Here is a 13,759-nt window from a genome sequence, read left to right as displayed (position 1 = left end):
CACAATGGATTTCCGGTCCCAGCGACGAGGCTCAGGAGCCTTTGTAGGCTGTGGAGCCGGTTTTAATTCAAATCTAGCTGGCAGAGCTATTGTAGGCTGCATGTTGAACAGATTAAAAAAAAAAGTCACTTACATGCTACTGCACCTTATTTCTAAATCCATTTGGTACAGACACAAATCCCTCTGACCACCGAAGCATCTGGTAGCTGCTCTCCCTGTCCAGAACGGCGCCCTCCATCCTGTTCGCGACTCTGAGCGGCGATGCCCATTAGGGTTTTGTGCCATAAAAGAAACGTGCCAAAATCCTGCACCGTTCCCCACCTCAACTGCTGGTTTATACCATTAAGGCTACGCAAACATAAGCAGCAAATGTGTCTCGCGTAAAGAGATCAGCGTGCCACGAGGGGCTGTGCTCCTGACCGGCGTGGGGCTGCGCGCAGCGCGTCGAGCTGCCTCGCGCGGGGCCAGCCCAGCAGAGGAGAGGCAGCTGGCCTGCCAGGACAGTCAAGAGCAAAGCTGCCGATGCCGTAATTATAACTGGGAGGCCAAACAGAGTCCTGAGAGGGAGTATCTTTGTGGACAGAGAGGGGAAAGGCTCATTGACAACTGGCTTTACCAGATGAGTAAATTAGAGCCGGGTTATAGCCTTCTTGTTCTCCCCCTGCCTCCACCCCCAAGGACTCTGTGAGTCAGTGGAACTGGAGAAAAATATACACTAAATTCTGCAAGTGCAGGAATTAAAGAGACATCTACACAGCTCGCCTCTGGCGCTTGATACCAGCTGCAAAATTGGGTTAGCTTGACATTGCTGCTGGAGGTGACCAGACCCAGAAAGGCTGGCTGAGCAGCAGGCAAGCAAAGCCCCACTCCGCAGAGCAGGTGAGCTGGAAGCTGACGGGCGTCTCCCTGCCGAGGCACGGGGATGCGTTTTTAATGTTTTAAATCTGGGAGCGAAAGCAATTAAGGAAAAACTCTGCTTCCTGCACAAACATGAGCTTCAGACAGTTTGGGATTATGAGATAGATGCAAATCTCCAAGAACGGTCTGAGCACACGCATGTCTGAGCGCCTGAGACCCTGCAAGCTCCCCGAGGTGCAGGAAAGCCTTGCTGGGGTTTGCCAGCTCAGGCACACTTTGGTGCCGGATCTTTTACAGGTGAGGACACCACCAAATCAAACCCACTGCCAGCCACCAGTCCGGGAGATGGACGCAAGCGGATATCACAGCTCTGAAGAGGAAATCTCAGATGTCTCGTAAATCCTGCTGCCCGGAGCCCTGCATAGCAGGGGGACTCGCTCAGCGCCTCGCCGGGTTCATCCGCTCAGCAAACGTGCGAAGAAGCCTGCGAGGTGCCACGGCCCGGATAGCAGCCGGCTGCCCCTCTGAAAGGCCCCAGGAATTGTGGCCTCATCCCCCTGGCACCTTAAAGGTCAGGACAGCGCAGAAATTAAACAGCGCTGGGGAGCTGGGAACTCCTCCCAGCTTCGCTGCACGTGGCCCAAGGTGCGACTTGAAGGCCACATTTAATTCGCTGCCAGCCTTTGGCTTCTGACTGCCCGGGCAGGGCTGTGGAGAGGTCACTGCTCTGCCTTGGCTGAAGCTGTCCCTCTCCCCAGATTTCTTTCCTTCCCCTCCCCACTGGCTGCCCTAAAACTGAGATACCCCAGCCACCAGCCACAGCAGGGGAAGGCGGCGTTCAGAAACACACGTCGGAACTGAGCCAGAAGCAAGCAACACATGTCTGGGTTAAGCTGCAGAGTCCTTTTTCCTTAATACTTTCCTTTCTCTCCCCGTTTGCTGTGGGCGTACAGGGAAGGGCAGAAAGGCTGCCACAGACGAGCCCAGCAAGCTCTGATACTTCTCCCAGCTTGGCGAGGTTCCCTCAGGGCCGGAGCTGCGGTTGCTGCAGGGGTCAGATAGAAGGAGGGAGGACAGGGGAGGGAGAAGGGGAAAAAATGAACAGCTGCAAACCAATTACGGCTGACTCTGCCGTCCTGTCCAATGCAGCCCGTCAATCTAATTCAGCCTGGTGCCTCTCTTCCTTCAGCCGTCTGGTGCCTGCCTGGGATTCAGGAAAGGGGCTGTCTGACTGCCCACTTTGTCTCACAAGCCAAAGGGGCCCTTCCCAGCCACAATTTCCAAAGGAAAGAGATCTTGGCTGGCGGTGTCTCTTCTCTTCTGAGAAAACAGGCGCTGAATGTAGTGGCGGCAGCTTTATAACCCTCTCCTGCCCTTCCTCAGCAAACAACCCGAGTGGAGTTTGAGCACGAAAATGACCCTGCCGGCTCCTCCGCTCAGCAGTTGTCTCACAGCACAATGAATCAATTAGCGGCCGATCATTATTGCGGTAACTCTATCTTGCACGAGCAAGATTTTATACACAGATAGAATAGGATGTTTTCTGCTCGTTTCCTTCCTGTCATTCCAATCACGAACTACTGTTAAAAATACATCGCATTTATAGACTGGGATATTTGCAAGCATGTGCTCCAGCTGCCCAGATGGACGCCTGGGCACTGCGCTCTGCATGGCAAAGGTACGCAGGGACGGCGATGACGGGGGGCAGAGGCCACAGCTGGGTTAGAAACTCGCACGGGGCGCATGCAGAAGGTCATCTTGTTTTCAAGCTCCTAATTTAAGGGATTACTTTAATTCCTTATTCTGGCCAACTGTTTCGATTTATAATCTACAGTGCAGGATTCCTTCCAGCGTGTCTAAGGTGGTACTTGTCTGGGTATTTCTTCAGAAACTGGCAAAACTGTTTTGTCTGGAAGGGGTTAGTGTAGCACTAAAAACCTTTTGGTGCCCAGTCAGAAGAAGAAAATGGGCTCTGTTAAGAGACCAGAGCACAATTCAACCTACTTGTGGTTAAGGTTGGCAGTAATCTAGACAGCAGTTAGGTACCCTCCCTCTAGTTTAATCAAGAGGGAAATAGGCAAAAATGTGTATTTTAAATGCACTTAGGCAGCATTTCATCTTATGAAAAGCCTCAATATTGTTCATTACCATAAGCAGAAAAAAAAAAGAATCACAGAGAGAGCAAGATTTTAGCTCATCATACTAAAAAATTCTTTATAGAGTATGAAATCTGAGGAAACTCAAACAGCGCCTCTGTAAGCTCAAGCACAGCGGTGCTACCTACCTATGGCTTCAACCTCGAATGGAGGAGCACAACCAAGCCAGGAGTCCCTTTTTAATCTTATCCTACACAGGATCTCTGATGAAGGTTACAGTTCTTTTTAATTTAAAAAAAAAATAGAGAGAGAGATAGGAAAAAGCTCAGACTCTGAGCTTTTGGACTCTAAGATTGTCCATTTCACCCTCATTGCCAATATTATTTCTTAATAATAAAAAGATCTGATTAAATTGTCAGGTTTTCTTTTAACAGATGAAAAATAGAACATAAATAAATGTTGGGGATTTTAGACAAAGTCTGGAACTATGGGAAAACACCAATACATCTACCAATATTTTTTTTTTCAGCTAAAGGAAGATTTACTTACATTTCAGGACCATCACACAGGCTATGGTGATGTTATCAGCATTTCTCTGTTCTTGCTGACCTTAAGTACTCTTAAACCATTAAATGCATAACATTTTCTGATAATAGAATGCCATTCACATTTCAGTGACAATAACTCACTTTAATGAGATAAGAACCTACACATCAAATGAGTCCATCTCTGTTTGAGAAATATTAGCCCACTTTTGGGAACCGCGGGATCGCAGCGAGCGACCTCAGGAGTCCACCAGCGTGTTCCTGGAGAAGCCGTAACTCCCACCTACATCCAGAGGAATTTGAGATGCGTACGGATTGCACAAGCAGATGTTAATCTGCCGAGAACAACACGGGTATGGGCAGTCTGCATTTTTGCTTTAAGCAAACAAGAACCAACAAGACTATTAATGACAGCAAACAGCACAGGTTTCTAGCTGCACGTAGAAATAGGCTTTAAAAACAACTGTATTCCTTAAGTGAGTCATTGCATCGTAAAGAGAACTTTTACAAGAAACTTCTCGTTGTTTACAAAATTCCCCCCTACATATTTTTTAATTCATTCCTTCCCACTCACACCACACGTACTAACCCGGGAAAGAGAGCCGTACGAGACAGAAACCTGACGCTTCCATCAAAAAAAACCACACCATCATCGATATTTACTCCGGGCACCTTCACTTAACAGGCTCTCCGCTTTTTCTGCAGTCGAACAGCAACCGAAATCTGAGCAGAGACTTTCTTATCGAGCTACCAGGAGGTCTCCCAGCCTTCCCCCGGCGCAGGGAGCCGCGGCTCGGTGGATGCTGGAAGATGCCCTCGTGCTGCCGCTCTGCCCGCAGCGCTCCCCCGGTGCGGCGCTCGGCGCAGCGCTCTCGCCCAGCCAAGGACGAAAAAATACAGCAGGAATAGCTTAATTCCAGCTCTAAATGAGCTCAGCGGGGAATCTAAACAGTCAAGTCAATTGCCAGAATCTGCACTTTTCAACCTCGTTCTGCTCCTTTGATCAGCCTGAATTTGGAGCTGCAGCGATTAATGGACTAATAGAGGAAGTCACAGGATGCCTCTCGGGAGGAGAGGGAAAAGAGAAAAAAGTAGCTCATCCCTGCTCTGCATCTCCTCTGCAAGCACCATGCTTCCGCACAGAAAACTGAAGTACCACTGCAGAAAGTGAGCCGAAAGGAAGGAGAAAAAGGGGGCTGTCTGAAATAAATGATAATAATAAAACCCATAATTCATTAATTGCTTAAACACGCCCTTTGAAGCAAGGGTAAAAGAAAACAGACTATCCAAATACAAGTGCCTTGTAAACTGCACTTCAATCCAGCAGAGTAACAGTTTATACTTAATAATGCCAGAGAGCACAGGAAATATTAAACACATTCATTAGGCAAAGAGAAGCTTCCAAAAGCCCTGAGTCTTTAAGTACTGGGAGAAATTGATTTGTTTATGACAGGGATGTGTACTACTGTTATCCCAGGATAGCATGTCCTCATCTTCCTGCAAAGGGAAGAAACACATTCACATAGCAGCCTGAAATCACCAAAGAAAAAGAGGGGAAAAAGGTCTTTGGTGAGATTTTTTTCCCCTTGCTTGCTTTTGTTACGCTGTGCCTGACAGAAGGGGGCACTTGTCCTCCTGCAAGGGGCAAGTTGTGCTTCTGCTCCTTGTGACTAAAAAAGCAAAGTCCAGAGAACTGCAAGCAATCAGTGGACTGATTAAAATATGAACTTCTTCAAAGTTTGGGACATTTACAAAATGCTGGTACTAGCCCCAGAAAAAACAACAACACAGCCAAAAATCATTCAAACATAGATGTGAACTAAGGTAGGAACACCAAAGCTTCCAGCTCTCTCTTTTTTCTTTTTTTCTTTTTTTGTGGCAGAACTAATATGCCATTGCCAATGATTACGTTTGCCCTTTGCTGCATCCTTTTCCTCCACCTCTGGTCTTGAGCACACAAAGACGTGCATACATGATTCACTCTGCTCTCAGAAATAATCCTGCAGCCGTCCTGGGATGACCTCCCGCTGTGTAAATTTAGGTGTGTGCGCTTGAATCTTTACAAGATCAAGCCGTTGAAGTAAGGTGGCAGTCTGGGATATTATACGTACTGCTCTGTCTCCGTTACAGGGCTCCCCCTCCTTGTGTGGGTCCCTTAACAATTCTGTAAGGGGGAAAAATAGCTCAGCACAGCTTGTCCATAACCCGCGTTCAAATCTGCATCTGTCTGACTCTGATTTAAGGTATCTCATTTTCACTATTGCAATGAAAACTGTTAAAGCATTATGTCATACAGAGAACACTATTCATGTTACAGCAATGCATTCCTATCTTGGTCTTCTAACATCTCCATATGCAAAGGGTTAAATTGTAATACAGGATTACTTTTTGTTAGCAGTCAGCAGAGCTTCTAAGAATTACATACTGATATGATAATTTTTGCCTTTAGATATGCTATAAAAAATTTAACCTAAAAATGTACATGTAATAGAGTGATTAGCCTTCAAAGCCCTAAGAAGAGCTGCTTCGTTCTGATTGTGAATTTCTATCAATTATTAGTGCAGGCTGCTTGAAATAGTCCAAAGTGCTCGAGACAGAAATATTGCAAAGCCAACACGGCAGACTGATATGCTTCCTAAATGGCCAGAGTTTTTGAAGACAGCTCGTAATAGTGTTTGGCTTTCAAACCTTAATGTTAACAGCTTTGATGGGACTGCTTCTAATTTGTATTTAAGACCCATTACCTCTTCCTCTAAGCAATCTTCGTGAGACATCATTTGTTCCAGGGGGATATTTGCCATACAGAGCAGATCTGTAATGGCCGTTAATTCACACCATTTTGCTCGCTCCTATATTAATCAGCAAACTGTGAATCATCCCAGTGTTTCCAGACTCGCAGATGTACGAGGGAACCAACGAAGCCAGTTCAGTTTCTCTCCCCATTCAGACACGGAGACAATATCAGTTCCTGTTTACAGCCACTGCTTTGTTTTCCCCCACCCACACACTGAAATTTCTCCAAAATGCCCAGAGAAAAAGAAAAAGAGACTGAGTTCACTTTACCAGGAAAGTTATTTCTAGGTATTGCATCTGAAACAAAACATGTTTGTACTTTTATTCGTGTGCAGCCTCGATTGCAGGGAGGCAGAAATGACAGAGGGACAGACCCGAAGGACAAAGTGGGCAGCTCGTGTCACCCCACCCTGCCGAACAGCCGTACACGATTTATCGCCAGCTGAAGGACTGTTTCATTTCTCTGCCTGCTTTTTATTCTAATCATTTGAGTAGCCTTTGCTTCTCTAAGTATTTCTGCCTTGCGAAGGGCAGATGCAATTTTGGGCTGCTGCACGGCCGTACTGGGTGGAAACAACCCCACAAGACAAGGGCACAACCCACGCAATCACAATATCCTGGCAGAAATTATTAAAAATAACTGTTGATTTGGGCATCGAATTTGAGAGAGTCAGAAGGGCATGGTCTGGGGGAGGTGAGCACGTTTTCTGAAAGCCAGGCTGCTTTTATCTTGAAGTGAGTCCCCCAAGCCATGGTTTAGTAAGACAGAAAGTACCTAGCCAGTGAACAAACAGATCTTCCAAAAACGTGGCAAAACTTGGCATTAAGATGTTCTGCTGTTGATGGGAATTTACAGCACAGATGAAGCAAGAGTTGGGGGTGCAGTAAGGTCAGGGAAACCTCATTGCTGCTCATCAGCTGGCCGTGCTATGAGCACACCTTGTCAGTGTCAGAATTAGGGGTGCCCTGACTTTTAAATAAGGATGCAAGCAGAGGGTCTCAACTACATGAACAGTGCTCAGGGTTGGGTATTTTTAAGACTGGGACACAGAAAGGAGGTGCATTCATTATGAAGCCGTCAGTCACAGTGAGAAGGTCCCTGAGTCTTTCCCCTTTCACACTGCGATTTCTAGGATGTTTATAACTTCATTGCACCTAAGGGCACAGTTGAAAAAAAAATACATGTTCAAACTCTTTTCTCAACTGCTTATAAATTAAAGATTTCTGCATATGGATTTTTTTTTTCTCTGTGGTAATAAAAAAAAAGAAAAATGGGTTACTTGAAAAAAAAGGAAAGCAAGAAAATCTGTAGCTGGGGCCTGATTCAGCCAATGTTTAGCCCAGAAGCAACCAGGGAATGCGGCTACCAAGTCAACCAGAAAACCAGGGAGAAGCTGTCCAGCGCGGCTGGCGGGATCAGGGTGGTTTTGGTACAACCGGGTGTCAGAACACGGTTTCACATCAGATGAATCAGACACTTCAGCACGGTAGCACCACTTTCCCTATACATGCGAGAGAAGAGGTTCTCTCCTACCCCCACTGCAGAGCAAAAGGAAACAACTGTCTGTTGCTTAAAGCTCAAAACCACAAAAGCATTTTTTTTTTAAGAGTTGATGCAGAAACTGTGCGCAATGGCACGCTGCTCTGCTCATCCCACCGCTGCACAGCACCGCGAGGACGGGACGCACGGGATACAGCAACCAGAAAGCTCTTTAAAAGCAGCCTGTCCGGCTGAAATTTGGTGACTTGTCCTAAATTTCTCCAGGATAAGTCATGTTTCCATCTGTGTTCACAGCGCATAAGCACTACTACTTCCTCTTTTCTTTCGCCACCAAAAAAACGGACGCTGCCAGGTCAGGCCGTACACACGCCGCTCGCTGCTCCTGCGGGGAGCGATGAGAAATGCCCCCAGCGCCCCCACAGGGGTGTCTGCATCCTAAGCACTAAACAGCGGGCAGAACGTCCTCCATTTTATTAAAACTTATCAGCTAACAAGGGAAAGACTGGGCTGCGCTGCGCTGTACAGCCCCAGCACATTTCGGAACCACGAGGGGTGGGGGGCTGCCAGCCCTGTGCTCGGGATTGGGTCTATTTAGAAACTTCTCTGCAGATTACTCCCCCTAGGCTGATGTGCTACGTGAAGTCCAAACTGCTTTCAGCACGACAGATAGCTAAACTGGAAGGAATGGTGAGCGCATTAGGCTGAGCTGCTGGAAATAATGCCTGTAAACGTCTTAAAACACACGCCAAAGAACGGCGAAGGTTAAGACATGGCTACAAAGACTCAACTACACCAGAGAAATGCTTTGAAATACCTGCAGTCTAATATAAGAGGACACATGCAATTTAAAAAACAACATGAAAGAGCAATAGGGTAAGAAGATCAGATCTGAACTGATTTATTCTTTTTTTTATCTTGACTCCTGCAGTTCTGAGAATACTAGATTACTGTTGGCGTGCTCAGGCCCAACACCCTGCTTCTTTCCACAAGTTTACTCCTTTCTTTCCCAAACTCACCCAACATTACTTACTTGCAGGGGAGGGCAGGGAAGGGGAAGGTGGCAGTGCAATCGTTTCTGCCAAGCTCCTTTGCGGCTCTCTTGAAAGAAGGGAGGAGATTTGAAAAAAAAATACCAACCCCGTTGCAACTGCACAGCTAAATATAAATTCAGAAATGACCATTCAAGAAGATGTTTTTACATCTGCAGAGAGGTCAAACTCCAGGCTCAGCCTTATTGCTCTCTGTAATCCAGATTCATCACCAGCTTCCTTTATTCGCCTAGTCAAAGGCACTTAATTAGCTGAAGGGCTTGTTGCTGTGCCTTCAAAAGCTCTCCACTCCCTCAAAGGCTTTGCTCTGGTATTGTGCTACCATGGCCCTTTGAAATCAAATCTGTTTTTCTTTTCCACAGTATTAGTAAAAGAAAAAAAAAAGTAATATTTTAAAAACTTTTCTTCAGTGAAAAGAAAAGGAAAAAGTGGAGAAAAAAGAGATGATGAGCAGGAAAGACCACGCAGAACTTCACTCAGAGTGGCTTTAAAGAAAAGTTTGACACTTAAAGAAAAAAGGGAAGGGTCAGGGAGGTGGGTAGAGGGAAAAACAGATAAAGCTGATAAAATTTGTTACTTCTAGCCTTAATAAGACACAATACTGCAATTTGTTTTATGTGTTAGGAAGACTTCTTGCGACATCTTAGAAATCCCAAATAAAGCATAATTTTTTCCCTGTATTTACAACATGATTGCATGTACTCAGAGGCTGGGGGCTGAGATCTCTGCTTTTCCAAACTCTTAACCAATCTGAGCTGATGAACATAAAATTCTGCTGAATCAGAACAGTCCCACCTACCATTCATGGTGTGGTGACTTTTCGTGGGCAGAAATAAATACATAGCAGAGAACAGCCAGGAATCACTCCGTAGTATTAACATTTCTATTAGTATTATATTAATAAAAGCTGTATTTTGTATTCCATTATATTTATTTAACCTTTAACATCTAAGCTCTGGGTCAGTTTGCTCTTTATAACAGTGCACTTCTGCAGTTTTGTTTCTATATTTAGAGTGCTCATGCTCAGAAACAAGATTTTTTTGTTTATTTTTTTTCATTGCTCCTAGTATGTTTAATCCAGCTCAGGGGTTTTGGTGTATCTCCTCAGCCTATAATTTACTCTGCCAACCCAGATACTGTATTGCTGCTTTTACCACAGTTAAAGAAATACTATCTAGCCCTTTTCAGAGCTTTTTGATCTGCAGCATGTTCTTCACTATCTCATGCAGTCCACATATAGTAAAATATAGCCATTTTTATTGCAAATGATATTATTTCTCTCTGTTTCTTCTGCTATAATTTTTCTTCTTCCATCATTTCTGGCAATGGAGCTGAAACAAGCATACCCTTCAGTGACAGCCCAGTATACAGCTATCTGGATGTCAGCAGGAATGCGGCGAGCTCTAAGAATAGCACATTTGGTTCCTACAGAGCAAGTGCAGCTCAGAAATGCACAGCGTGTCACACCCAAACAATGGCTATTTATTATCCATGGCCCCTCAACAAAACAAGCTTTTAAATTGTGTTTGCTTTTAAGCACGTTACGGAGCAGTGGGCAATGCTGCCCTCCTCCCCAGCGCCCTGAAACTTTAACTTGGGCAGACTCGGGCTTGGAAAACTAGCGGTCCCCCAAAAGGTTTCTTTTATTCCAGCCTGTGTAAAATGCAAAGATCAGCAGCTCCCCTTCCTAGCACCAGGAGAACCCTCCTTTCCATTCACAAGGACCCGTCTCTGTTTTTACACTGGCAGAAATAAAAGAGCTCTTCTGAAAGTGGTGTGGTAGCAGCACGGCTGAAGGCAGAATTGGGCCCAGTATTTCTGACATGCCAAAAGGGACGACCTGCAAGTACAAACTGCATTTAGACATGAAAATCAGGGAGATGCCCAACTACTCAACCTGCCTGGGCAGATGCAGCCTTCCACGCACCCAGAAGCAGCCCACAGAAAGCCAAGTGGCTGAGCTGAAGCCCAGAAAGCAGCATGCGATAGTTTAGGAGACTCCTTGGCTCTCTGGCATTTAATACCGTCTTTATATTGGGGATTTATGAGCCCAGACCTTTGAGTGTAATTTCACTCAGCAAGCATCAGTACTACATGAGTAAAATGAAAACCTGCACATATCCACGGGAGCACTGCGAGCACCACCAGGCTTTGCAGTATCACACAATGCAAGCTGTCAGTGCCTAAATCAATATCTGTCAATGCTCAACAATAAAGACATAGTGCTTCAGATGTGAAAAGATTAGACGTTATCAGATTTACCAGTTGTCCAGGCAAGATGGGCTGGGGGATGCGGACTGATTACACTGAAGAGACGTAACATTAAGTACAAAAAGCATGCGGCTGGGAGGCACCGGGAGGAACCCAGCTAGTGCAACGTGGAGTCTTTGCTTTAATACGCATTAAAACAACAGCAAAAAGCTCACTCTGGGTCTATGTCACAGCCGCTGCTCTCTTCCCCATGTTGCTCTGCCTGCTACAAGGATCAAATTTCATGGTTTATTGTTCTCCCTCCAACTGGCCACCATCCACATTCTTCTTCTGCACAAAGCTGCACCTCTCGCTCAAAAGAAGGGAGCACTATGCCTTCGTTTTATAAATTTTAGTCACATTTACAAACACACACACACACCGAGTAAGGAGATGACTTTTAAACACTAAACAACATTCCAGGGAACGCTGCTATTTTTCTTTCAGCATATTTCTGTGAATGAGGCTAAAAAAGGCAATTTTCCACCAGGCAGTTACTGATTTTTGAAGATGGAGAAGTTCTCTCTCGTCTTCTGAGTCTTTAGCTTCTTGCCTTTTAATGAAACAATTGCTCTATGTTTGAGGAGTCCTATTCATCACCAGCCTTAGGAGAGGGTTGGCACTGTGGTTCTGAAAAGCTCAAATTCTGCTCAGACACACTGCTGGAAATCAAAACCGCAGTCACTGAAGCTACTTCGTTAGAGTGAACTAAAACTGTTACACAGCAGGCTGGGTCCCAAATTCCACTACGTTTCAATGTAGATAAGAGATCCATTGCAGACAAATAACAGATCTACGTGCTACGTTCAAACAAACAGCAAGTATCCCAGAATTTTAAGGTTTCATACCTCAAATAGTTTTCCGTTTTCTGTCATTCTTTCACTCAATAAAAATCATCTTTTGTCATTTGCTTTTAATTCAGCACTCAAGTTCCACTTTCTCCTATGAGATTCACAGTAAATTATGAAAACCTAGCAAAATGTTCTGCTCCTGAACATCCACCATCCTTCTTAGGCAGCTCAGCAGACTGTAAAACTGAAGCACTGTCATCTGGTCTGTAATTAATGTAATAAGTCTTACTTGTAAAATGAGGGAGGCACCATGAACTTACCTAACTCGTCTGAAAATGTAAGATGCTCATCACCTGTAATCATTGTCTTAACTGTCCTTGATCATTACTGATAGTTGCCAAATTATAGTAACTCTCTGACACTAAGAACCAGCTAAAAACGCAGCCCAAGCAGAGCAGTGGGAAAGTTGTTGAAGAGGGGCGATTTTGGCCAGTTAAAGAGATTCACTGCAGGATTTTTTCTCCCTTTTTTTCCCTGGTTAATCAATGATGTAGGGGTTCAGAGGTGCAAGACAAAAATGCAAAGCAGGGAAAACTAGGGCACAGGAAACCTCAGGAATCCAGCAGGGACGTGGCAATTCCACACACCCAGCGGGGAGCCAGAAAAAAAAATATATGCTCAAAGGTTATGGACATACGATCAAAAGCGATCATGTTACTGCAATTTAACAACTTACCAGCCATCATCTGAGGTGCAGTAAAACACCGTGAATGTATTCTTCACCCACACTGCCTCCAGAGTAAAACGTCTGATCGGCAGTAACTCATGGAGCTGCAGCAACTCTCTCACTTTCAGTTGTATGTCCACGCTCTTGGATCCTAAGCCCGAAAGGCTCTCTGTGTTGTGTGCAATTTGGGTCCTCACATGCCTAAAGCAACATACCGGCTTCAGGCTTTTGTTGAATTAGGGGCCTCACACTGATAACTCTTTGAAGTGAACGACATATTCTGTATCATTACATGCTACATGTTTGGAAAAGCAATTTCAGCAAGCCACCAGCTCTTCCCACCTGTCTGTTTTCGGCTGTTGCCTCAAAGCAGGGGAGCACCGAGTGTGCACAACTTTGGGTCAATCCCACAGCAGCACAGTGGAAACGCACCTCATTAATTTACCACTAAGAGGCTGACATTTAGCAACCATCCCCTTATTTCTCATTGCTGTCATAGGAAAAGGTTACACCAAGCCACCCACACTGAGGAAGTCCACCTCTGTAAGAACTGGACACTTGGCAGGTAGAAGAGCAAAGAAACCCAGGGCCTGGACTGCATTCCCCAGCTAAGCACAGCTCTCTGGAGCAGATCGCTGCAGGGTTTTGGAGATAAACCTCTGTTTTGCTGGGGGAGAAGCATTCTGATGTGTCACAAGGAGTCAATGTGAGCCTGTGTACGTGGCTGGGCAGCTTTAAAGGTTCTGCTGCCAAAGTGCTGGCTCTGCCTGACAAAGTGGCTGGCTTCGGTGGCGAGGTTCAACTTCTTTCCTCCTATTCTTCATAACAAAAAGACAGATATTTATTGCTCCTACCTGAGCTCTCAGACCGAGTCCCCAAGCCCTTCCTTGCTCTGAAACTTTCACAGTACATCTCTCTTATCTGGTGTAGTAGCAGAAAGTGCTTCGCACCTCTCTTTGGGTCTCAGGGAGAAAGTTTCTAGAGGGAAACCGTGGCTGCTCTCATTCCTGCCAGCTGCATTTTCATGTTTACCAGCTCAGTTGGTATCGAAGATCAACAAAGGGTGGGGAATGGCCCTCATCCAAAGCAGGGCATTGCTTCTGGCGAATGCTGGTAACAGGTATTTCAAGTCTGCCTCTTTGCTATTCA

The 13,759-nt window shown here is 45.5% G+C and overlaps 1 protein-coding gene across 3 annotated transcripts in view; it reads right to left on the bottom strand.

Annotated features, from left to right (window-relative positions):
* The window catches only part of MAMLD1 (mastermind like domain containing 1), a 78,664-nt gene that overhangs the window by 17,631 nt on the left and 47,274 nt on the right, over positions 1-13,759 (bottom strand). The gene's annotated exons all lie outside the window — the stretch shown is intronic.

The sequence above is a fragment of the Anser brachyrhynchus genome (assembly GCF_964034855.1).
Source record: "Anser brachyrhynchus genome assembly, chromosome: 13".
NCBI classification, from domain to species: domain Eukaryota; kingdom Metazoa; phylum Chordata; class Aves; order Anseriformes; family Anatidae; genus Anser; species Anser brachyrhynchus.
Note: the sequence above shows the minus strand (reverse complement) of the source record. Positions and strands in the feature narration are given on the sequence as shown.